Source organism: Ranitomeya imitator, chromosome 5, assembly GCF_032444005.1.
Source record: "Ranitomeya imitator isolate aRanImi1 chromosome 5, aRanImi1.pri, whole genome shotgun sequence".
NCBI classification, from domain to species: Eukaryota; Metazoa; Chordata; class Amphibia; order Anura; family Dendrobatidae; genus Ranitomeya; species Ranitomeya imitator.
In genome coordinates, this window is record NC_091286.1 from 315,294,228 (window position 1) to 315,305,771 (window position 11,544).

Here is an 11,544-nt window from a genome sequence, read left to right on the forward strand (position 1 = left end):
TTCCTTTTCATTGATATTGATTATATAGTATTCCTTATGTTTTATTTTTTTCTATTATACGATTTAGTATTTACATATTTTATAGCGTTCCATGCATTTATTCCATGCAGTTATTCCATGGCAGTTCGTCAGGGCAGGAGTCAGGTAACCCACACTCTGCTCTCCCTTCTATCCATGTGCTTTATTCCTATCCTCCTATGTTCCCTTGCAATCAACTTTCACCGCCAATCCACCCTCCATCACGACTCATATACATCAACTCCCCTCTCCTTCCCTCTCCCCTGTACAGCTCCCATGCACTTCTCACCTTCCTGAAAAACCTCAGCCCATCTTGCCCAAACACACTGCACAAAGAAACTTCTTACAGCTCCAAAAACTACTTGCTTTTTATCTTCCTACTCCTACTGATTTCGGGAGACATCTCCCCCAACCCCGGTCCCCCATCCCCCAACCGCTACCCTACCTCACATCAAAACCATTCTAACCTTATTAATATTACTTGCACTCCCTCATCTCCTTCTTTTAATTGTGCCCTTTGGAATCCACGGTCTGTATGTAACAAGCTTCTTTTCCTGCACAACTTTCTGAACAACTCTCTAAATCTATTGGCCCTCACTGAAACCTGGATTCTGACACTGCCTCCCCTGCTGCCATTTCCCATGGTGTCCTACAATTCTCCCATTCCCCGAGACCCACAAACAGACATGGTGGTGGAGTCAGCATACTCCTGTCCCCACAATGCACTTTACAGGTCATCCCTCCAGCTCCATCACTCTCATTCCCTTCTTTTGAGGTCCACACCATCAGGCTCTTCCGTCCCCTCTCCCTCAGAGTAGCAGCCATATACCGGCCCCCAGGCTCACCCACCTACTACCTGGACCATTTCTCTGCCTGGCTGCCGCACTTTATGTCCTCAAAACTCCCAATCATTATCCTGGGAGACTTCAACATCCCCATAAACAGCCCCACTTCTACGTCTGTATCCCAGCTTCTATCACTAACCACTTTGCTTGGCCTCTCACAGCTCTCAACCTCTGAGACACACAAGGACGGTAATACTCTTGACTTGGTCTTTGTCCGGCTGTGTTCAATCTCCTACCTAAATAACTCACCGCTTCCCCTCTCTGACCACAACATTCTCTTTCATGCTCACAAATCCTCGCTCACCCCAGCACCCTCCTACCTACCATTCAGTCAGAAATCTACAAGCCATTAACCCTCATACAGTTTATACTCCTTACACTCATCACTGTCCCCAATCTCCTCTTTTTCCTGTCCTGATCTGGCGGTACATCACTACAATGACACTTTTAAGAAGCACCCTGGACCAAGTAGCTCCCCTCACTATCAGAACCTCCAAACACAGAGTAAAACAGCCCTAGCTCACATCGCAAACCCGATTTCTCCAGCAATGCTCTAGGAGTGCTGAACGCTTATGGAGGAAAACTCGCACACCAGAAGACTTCATACACTTCAAATTTATGTTAAAACCTATAACTCTGCTCTTCACCTCGCCAAACAGACCTATTTCACCACCCTGATCTCCTCACTATCCAACAACTCCAAGAAACTTTTTGACACCTTTCACTCCCTCCTCAGGCCAAAAGCACCCCTATCACAGACATTTCTGCTGATGACTTTATAGAGAAAATAGACAATATCCGTCAGGAAATCCGCTCCCAATCACAAAGTTCAGTGACTCCCATCCCTCCCTGCATCTCCCTTGGCTCAATCCACATTTGATCTCATCACAGAAGAAGTCGTCTCCAGGCTCCTCTCTTCTTCTCGTCTGACTACATGCACAACCGACTCCATTCCCTCTCATCTCCTCCAGTCTCTTAAGTCGTCACTATTCACCTCACTACAATCTTTAATCTCTCACTCTCCTCAGGCATTTTCCCGTCCTCTTTCACACTTTATCATCACTCCATTACTAAAGAAACCCGCCCTCGACCCATCCAGCACAAATAACTACAGACCGGTCTCCAACCCCCCCTTCATCTCTAAACTCTTCGAGCGCCTAGTCTACTCCCGCCTTACCCGTTACCTCTCCATTCACTCTCACTTCACAGTCCGGCTTCCGCCCCCTACACTGGACAGAAACTGCACTCATCAAAGTGACCAACGACCTTCTGACAGCAAAATGTAACTGTTACCACTCTCTGCTCATTCTTCTCGATCTTTCTGCAGCTTTCGACACTGTTGACCACAATCTCCTACTCTCTAAGCTCCAGTCACTAGGCATTAAGGACACTGCTCTCTCCTGGTTCTACTATCTTTCTGACCGCTCCTTCAGTGTTCTATTCTCTGGCTCCACTTCATCTCCTCTTCCTCTCACTGTCGGGGTACCTCAGGGCTCAGTCCTTGGCCCCCTTCTCTTCTCCCTCTACACGGCCCCAATTGGACAGATCATCAGCAGATTTGGCTTTCAGTACCATCTTTGTGCCGACGACACACAACTATACACATCATCCCCTGACCTTACTCCGCTGTACTACAGAACACCAGTGACTGTCTGTCCGCAGTCTCCAACATCATGTCCGCTCTCTATCTGAAACTCAACCTCTCCAAAACTGAAATTCTTCTGCTCCCACCATCTACTAACCCAGAGATGTCAAACTGCATTCCTCGAGGGCCGCAAACAGGTCATGTTTTCAGGATTTCCTTGTATTGCACAAGGTGCTGGAATCATTCTGTGCAGGTGATTAAATTATCACCTGTGCAATACAAGGAAATCCTGAAAACATGACCTGTTTGCGGCCCTCGAGGAATGCAGTTTGACACCTCTGTACTAACCTCCCTAAACCTGACGTTTTCCTCTCCGTGGGTGGCACCATAGTAACACCACGGCAGCAGGCGCACTGTCTGGGTTTTACGTTTGACTCCGATCTCTCCTTCACATCCCACTCCCGACCCCAAGACTTCTCCCGTGCTGTGCCAATCCTCTGGAATGCTCTACCGCAAGATATTAGGACCATTCACAATTTGCATAGTTTTAGGCACTCCCTCAAAACACATTTGTTCAGAGCGGCCTATCACGTGCCCTAATCAGTCACTTTATGTTTGTGTGTAGCCCAATTCACTACTTCCATCTATCCCCCACTCCTTGAAGATGACTGGACTAGCATTGTAAATAGATCATTGTAAATACACACCTGTACTTTGTATCTCCCCACCTCATTGTAAGCTCTCACGAGCAGGGTCGTCTTAAGTTGCTTTAACCCCTTTACCCCCAAGGGTGGTTTGCACGTTATGGACCGGGCCAATTTTTACAATTCTGACCACTGTCCCTTTATGAGGTTATAACTCTGGAACGCTTCAATGGATCCTGGTGATTCTGACATTGTTTTCTCGTGACATATTGTACTTCATGATAGTGGTAAAATTTCTTTGATATTACCTGCGTTTATTTGTGAAAAAAATGGAAACATGGCGAAAATTTTGAAAATTTCGCAATTTTCCAAATTTGAATTTTTATGCAATTAAATCACAGAGATATGTCACACAAAATACTTAATAAGTAACATTTCCCACATGTCTACTTTACATCAGCACAATTTTGGAACCAAAATTTTTTTTTGTTAGGGAGTTATAAGGGTTAAAAGTTGACCAGCAATTTCTCATTTTTACAACACATTTTATTTTAGGGACCACATCTCATTTGAAGTCATTTTGAGGGGTCTATATGATAGAAAATACCCAAGTGTGACACCATTCTAAAAGCTGCACCCCTCAAGGTTCTCAAAACCACATTCAAGAAGTTTATTAACCCTTCAGGTGTTTCACAGGAATTTTTGGAATGTTTAAATAAAAATTAACATTTAACTTTTTTTCACAAAAAATTTACTTCAGCTCCAATTTGTTTTATTTTGCCAAGAGTTACAGGAGAAAATGGACCCCAAACCTTGCTGTACAATTTGTCCTGAGTACGCCGATACCCCATAAGTGGAGGTAAACCACTGTTTGGGCGCATGACAGAGCTTGGAAGCGAAGGAGCGCCATTTGACTTTTTAATGCAAAATTGACTGGAATTGAGATGGGACGCCATGTTGCGTTTGGAGAGCCACTGATGTGCCTAAACATTGAAACCCCCCACAAGTGACACCATTTTGGAAAGTAGACCCCCTAAGGAACTTATCTAGAGGTGTGGTGAGCACTTTGACCCACCAAGTGCTTCACAGAAGTTTATAATGCAGAACCGTAAAAATAAAAAATAATTTTTGTGAAAAAAAAATGATCTTTTCGCCCCCAATTTTTTATTTTCCCAATGGTAAGAGAAGAAATTGGAACCAAAAAGTTGTTGTACAATTTGTCCTGAGTACACTGATACCCCATATGTGGGGGTAAACCACTGTTTGGGCGCATGGGAGAGCTCGGAAGGGAAGGAGCGCCATTTGAAATACAGACTTAGATGGAATGGTCTGCAGGCGTCACATTGCATTTGCAGAGCCCCTAATGTACCTAAACAGTAGAAACCCCCCACAAGTGACCCCATATTGAAACTAGACCCCCCAAGGAACTTATCTAGATGTGTTGTGAGAACTTTGAGCCCCCAAGTGTTTCACTACAGTTTCTAACGCAGAGCCGTGAAAATAAAAAAAAAAAATTTCCCCCCAAAATTATTTAGCCCCCAGTTTTGTATTTTCTCGAGGGTAACAGGAGAAATTGGACCCCAAAATTTGTTGTCCAATTTGTCCTGAGTACGCTATGTAAGATTACGCTACCTGAGTGTGTTGGGGGACACTCGCTTGGCACAAGATTCAAGCACTCAGGCACGGTACCTCACATGAGTCTGGTTTATTAAACTGCATAAACCATATGATGTACAGTCCATTGCAATCCAGCCACGAAACATTAAAGGACATCAGACAGTACATGTAGCAGATAGGCTTCTCTGCTGTATATTACAATCCCCCCAGTCCGGGGTTACCTTTCAGGAGTTCACTCCTCACACTGACTTCACGTCAGTCCCAGGTCCTCAACACAGACCATCCAGGTCTACGGTCTCCAGGTGCTTCCAGGAGGACTCCACTCCTAGGAGCCTCCAACACCGACCGTCCAGGACCTTGCAGCACCCAGGCCACTCTGTAGTGTCCAGCCAGGACACATGGAAGTCTGTCCACAGTTGCAGTCTCCCAAACACTCCCACCGTGTGCTACACACACCTACTTTTCATAGGTGTAACCACACCCAGGTACCTGTCACATGGCTAGTCAGGTGAGTGTGACATCACCACAGGTCCTTCAACACAAAACCAACTTACGTATTCAGACACGCCTCTTTGGGTGGGTTTGTAGGTGACTAGACCCACCCATCTCTCCAATCACCTGGAAGCCTTCCCAATGTAAACAAATCCCTCAGTAGTAGATCTGCTTGAGCAAAACATACCCAGGCTTCCATCACAGGGCCACCTACCTCTGTGATACATAGCGTCCATCAATCACATGACCAGTTGCTGTTTCAACCCAATTATGTCTCCATGTGCATCCCGAAGTGCACATGCAGCGCCCCCTGGCTGCAACACCTGTCACTGCACCACAGCTGATACCCCATATGTTGGGGTAAACTCCTGTTTGGGCACACGGGAGAGCTCGGAAGGGAAGAAGCACTGTTTTACTTTTTCAACGCAGAATTTGCTGGAATTGAGATCGGACGCCATGTCGCGTTTGGAGAGCCCCTGATGTGTCTAAACAGTGGAAACCCCCCAATTATAACAGAAACCCTAATCCAAACACACCCCTAACCCTAATTCCAACCCTATTCCCAACCGCAAATGTAATCCAAACCCTAACCCTAAGTGTAGCCTTAACCCTAAGTGTAGCCTTAACCCTAAGTGTAGCCTTTACCCTAACTGTAGCCTTTACCCTAACTGTAGCCTTAACCCTAGCCCTAACCATAGCCCTAACCATAGCCCTAACCCTAGCCCTAACCCTAGCCCTAACCCTAGCCCTAACCCTAACCCTAGCCCTAGCCCTAATGGGAAAATGGAAATAAATACATTTTTTTTAAATTTTTTTTATTTTTCCCTAACTAAGGGGGTAATGAAGGGGGGTTTGATTTACTTTTATAGCGGGTTTTTTAGCGGATTTTTATGATTGGCAGCCGTCACTCACTGAAAGACGCTTTTTATTGCAAAAAATATTTTTTGCGTTACCACATTTTGAGAGCTATAATTTTTCCATATTTGAGTCCACAGAGTCATGTGAGGTCTTGTTTTTTGCGGGACGAGTTGACGTTTTTATTGGTAACACTTTTGGCACGTGACATTTTTTGATCGCTTTTTATTCCGATTTTTTGTGAGGCAGAAATAGCAAAAACCAGCTATTCATGAATTTCTTTTGGGGGAGGCGTTTATACCGTTCCGCGTTTGGTAAAATTGATAAAGCAGTTTTATTCTTCGGGTCAGTACGATTACAGCGACACCTCATTTATATCATTTTTTTATGTTTTGGCGCTTTTATACGATAAAAACTATTTTATAGAAAAAATAATTATTTCTGCATCGCTTTATTCTGAGGACTATAACTTTTTTATTTTCTTGCTGATGTTGCTGTATTGCGGCTCGTTTTTTGCGGGACAAGATGACGCTTTCAGCGGTACCATGGTTATTTATATCTGTCTTTTTGATCGCGTGTTATTCCACTTTTTGTTCGGCGGTATGATAATAAAGCGTTGTTTTTTGCCTCGTTTTTTTTTTTTCTTACGGTGTTTACTGAAGGGGTTAACTAGTGGGCCAGTTTTATAGGTCGGGTCGTTACGGACGCGGCGATACTAAATATGTGTACTTTTATTGTTGTGTTTTTTTTTATTTAGATAAATATTATTCCCATAAATACATTTCTTTATTTTTTTTTTTCATTATTTAGGTTTTTTTTTTTTTTTTTACACACTTGTAAAATTTTTTTTTTACTTTTTCACTTTGTCCCAGGGGGGGACAATACAGATCGGTGATCTGCCAGTTTGCACAGCACTCTGACAGATCACCGATCTGTCAAACAGCGCTGCAGCGTTACCAAGTGCCTGCTCTAAGCAGGCACTTGGTAAGCCACCTCCCTCCCTGCAGGACCCGGATCCGCGGCCATCTTGGATCCGGGACTTGCTGCAGGGAGGAGGTAAGAGACCCCCGGAGCAACGCGATCACATCGCGTTGCTGCGGGGGTCTCAGGGAAGCACGCAGGGAGCCCCCTCCCTGCGCGATGCTTCCCTGCACCGCCGGCACATCGCGATCATGTTTGATCGCGGTGTGCCGGGGGTTAATGTGCCGGGGACGGTCCGTGACCGCTCCTGGCACATAGTGCCGGATGTCAGCTGCGAAAAGCAGCTGACACCCGGCCGCGATCGGCCGCGCTCCCCCCGTGAGCGCGGCCGATCGCCTATGACGTACTATTCCGTCCTTGGGAAGTAAAGCCCACCCCACATGAACGGAATAGTACGTCTAATGGCAGAAAGGGGTTAATTATTGTATTGTTAACATTGTTACTTATGACTGTTGTGTTTTGAAACTGTTAAACTGTAAAGCGCTGCGGAATATGTTGGCGCTATATAAAGATTATTTTATATTTATACTAGCTGAAGAGCCCGGCGTTGCCTGGGCATAGTAAATATCTGTGGTTAGTTATAGCACCTCACTTCTCTTATTTTCCCATCACGCCTTTCATTTTCCCCCTCACATCTCTCATTCCCCCCTAACACTTGTCATTTCAACCTCACATCTGTCATTTTCCGATCACTCCACTATTTTCCCTCACTCCTCTCATTTTGCACTCACACCTTTTCATTTTCACCTCACACCCCTCATTTTCACCTCAGTATATACATGTTTGTCATCTCCTTTATATATAGTATACACCTGTATGTCATCTCCTGTATATAGTATATACCTGTATGTCATCTCCCCTGTAAATAGTATATACCTGCTGTATGTCATCTCCTCCTGTATATTGTATATACCTGTGTCATCTCCTGTATATACCTGTGTCATCTCCTCCTATATATAGTATATACCTGTATGTCATCTCCTCCTATATATAGTATATACCTGTATGTCATCTCCTCCTATATATAGTATATACCTGTATGTCATCTCCTCCTATATATAGTATATACCTGTATGTCATCTCCTCCTATATATAGTATATACCTGTATGTCATCTCCTCCTATATATAGTATATACCTGTATGTCATCTCCTCCTATATATAGTATATACCTGTATGTCATCTCCTCTTATATATAGTATATACCTGTATGTCATCTCCTCCTATATATAGTATATACCTGTATGTCATCTCCTCCTATATATAGTATATACCTGTATGTCATCTCCTCCTATATATAGTATATACCTGTATGTCATCTCCTCCTATATATAGTATATCTCCTATATATAGCATATACCTGTATGTCATCTCCTGTATATAGAACCAAAAAACCTGAAGACACAAAAAGAGCACAGCGAGGTCAAAAATACTCTGCTGTAAAGAAGTCACAGTAAATGAGCAAGTGCTAGTCAAAAAACGAAAAAAATACAGGGTATTTAGTTAATACTTTTTTTTGCAAAAAAATGTATATTAAGCTGCCCCACCAATCGCCAAGGTATACCCATAATAGAGCAGTCCTATCTAATGTATATAATCCCTATCTGATGTATTAAAAACCTGATCATCTGTATAGTACCTGTATATGCAGGGCTCAGAGAGAAAATATCCATGTGGACATCCAGTGTGGAACCGCTTCTATGCAAATGGCCCACAGAGGAGTGGTGGACTCCCCAGTCTTGTAGAAACAAGAGAACAATTATAGAACCAAAAATATAGTATATACCTGTAAATCATCTCCTCCTGTATATAGTATATACCTGTGTCATCTCCTCCTGTATATAGTATATACTTGTGTTTCATCTCCCCTGTATATAGTATATGTGTGTGTCATCTCCCCTGTATATAGAATATATGTGTGTCATCTCCTGTATATACCTGTCATCTCCTTCTGTATATAGTATATACGTGTCATCTCACCTGTATATAGTATATACCTGTGTCATCTCCCCTGTATATAGTATGTACCTGTATGTCATCTCCTCCTGTATTAGACCTCGTTCACACGTTATTTGGTTAGTATTTTTACCTCAGTATTTGTAAGCTGAATTGGCAGCCTGATAAATCCCCAGCCAACAGGAAGCCCTCCCCCCTGGCAGTATATATTAGCACACACACACACACACACACACACACACACACACACACACACACACACACACACACACCAGGTCATGTGACTGACAGCTGCCGTATTTCCTATATGGTACATTTGTTACTCTTGTAGTTTGTCTGCTTATTAATCAGATTTTATTTTTGAAGGATACCAGACTTGTGTGTGTTTTAGGGCGAGTTTCATGTGTCAAGTTGTGGGTGTGGAGTTGCATGTGGCGACATGCGTGTAGCAACTTTTTGTGTGTCGAGTTGCATGTGACAGGTTAGTGTAGCAAGTTGTGTGCAGCAAGTTTTGCGCGTGGTGAGTTTTATGTGTGGTGCGTTTTGAGTATGTGCAAGTTTTGTGTGAGGCAACGTTTGCATGTGTTGCAACTTTTGTGCATGTGGCAATTTTTCCGCGTGTGCAAGTTTTGCGTGTGGCGAGTTTTCCATAAGGTGAGTTTCGCACATGTGGCTAGTTTTGCGTGAGCCTAGTTTTGCATGTGGCGACTCTTGCGCATGGTGAGTTTTGAGCGGCGACTTTTGTATTTCGACTTTTATGTGGCGAGGTTGGTGTATGTGTGGTAAAATGTGTGCTGAGGGTGGTATATGTGTTCAAGCATGTGGTAGTGTGTGGCGCATTTTGTGTGTTCATATCCCCGTGTGTGGTGAGTATCCCAAGTCGGGGCCCCACCTTAGCAACTGTACGGTATATACTCTTTGGCGCCATCGCTCTCTTTAAGTCACCCTTGTTCACATCTGGCAGCTGTCAATTTGCCTCCAACACTTTTCCTTTCACTTTTTCCCCATTATGTAGATGGGGGCAAAATTGTTTGGTGAATTGGAACGCGCGGGGTTAAAATTTCGCCTCACAACATAGCCTATGACGCTCTCAGGGTCCAGACATGTGACTGTGCAAGATTTTGTGGCTGTAGCTGCGACTGTGCAGATGCCAATCCAGGACACACACACACACACACACACACACACACACCTTTATATATTAGACTAGCTATTGAACCCGTTCTACGCCCGGGTGGCGAGCATTTATATTGGTATATGGTCTCCATCATGTGCTGCTGCCATCCTGCGCCCGTTCTGTCATGTGCTGCTGCCATCCTGCGCCCGTTCTGTCATGTGCTGCTGCCATCCTGCGCCCGTTGTCATGCGCTGCTGCCATCCTGCGCCCGTTCTGTCATGTGCTGCTGCCATCCTGCGCCCGTTCTGTCATGTGCTGCTCCCATCCTGCGCCCCCGTTCTGTCATGCGCAGCTGCCATCCTGCGCCCGTTCTGTCATGTGCTGCTCCCATCCTGCTGCCATCCTGCACCCGTTCTGTCATGTGCTGCTGCCATCCTTCGCCCGTTCTGTCATGTGCTGCTGCCATCCTGCGCCCGTTCTGTCATGTGCTGCTGCCATCCTGCGCCCGTTCTGTCATGTGCTGCTGCCATCCTGCGCCCGTTCTGTCATGTGCTGCTCCCATCCTGCGCCACTATTGTATTATATGCCCCCGTATGCTGCTGCCATATAAAAAAAAAAAAAATACCATACCTATCGTCCGGCTCCACTGCAGGTGTGTCTTCAAGAAAATGGCGCCGGAAAGCGCGGACTGCGCAGGCGCCGATTCCGGCAGCAGGAATCGGCGCCTGCGCAGTACGCGCTTTCCGGCGCCATTTTCTTGAAGACACTGCCGGAAAGCGCGTACTGCGCAGGCGCCGATTCCGGCACCAGGAGGAGAAAGAGAATGGCGGCGGAAATGCCGTAAGTAACAAATGGCTGTGGCATGAAGTGCCACAGCCTCATGGCACAGCAATTTGTTACTGCAGTGTGTCTTCAATAAAATGGCGCCGGAAAGCGCGTACTGCGCAGGCGCCGATTCCGGCACCAGGAGGAGAAAGACAATGGCGCCGGAACTGGCGTAAGTAAAAACTTTCTGTGCCGGGCGCACATACGGCGCCCCCGTGCTCCCGACCCCCTGCTCTCGGCGGCATCTCCCCGTACTCCCGACCCCCTGCTCTCGGCGGCATCTCCCCGTACTCCCGACCCCCTGCTCTCGGCGGCATCTCCCTGTGCTCTCGACCCCTTGCTCTTGGCGGCATCTATAATGTAACGCTGGGAGCGTCGCGCCTGCGCAGTCTATTAAGGCTTCGGACAGAGTGACGCTCCCAGCGTTATATTATAGATGTGCTACTAGAATGATTTGTAGTTTGATTAGTTGTGTGACTTTCTTTGCTGACATTGTGAACTTTGCACCTTAAAATGATTATTAAATTATGGTTTATACCCGAAAAAGAAACCAGACCAGTTATGGAACATGTTTTGTAAAGTAGAAGTAGATTTAGATCTATAATTTTAC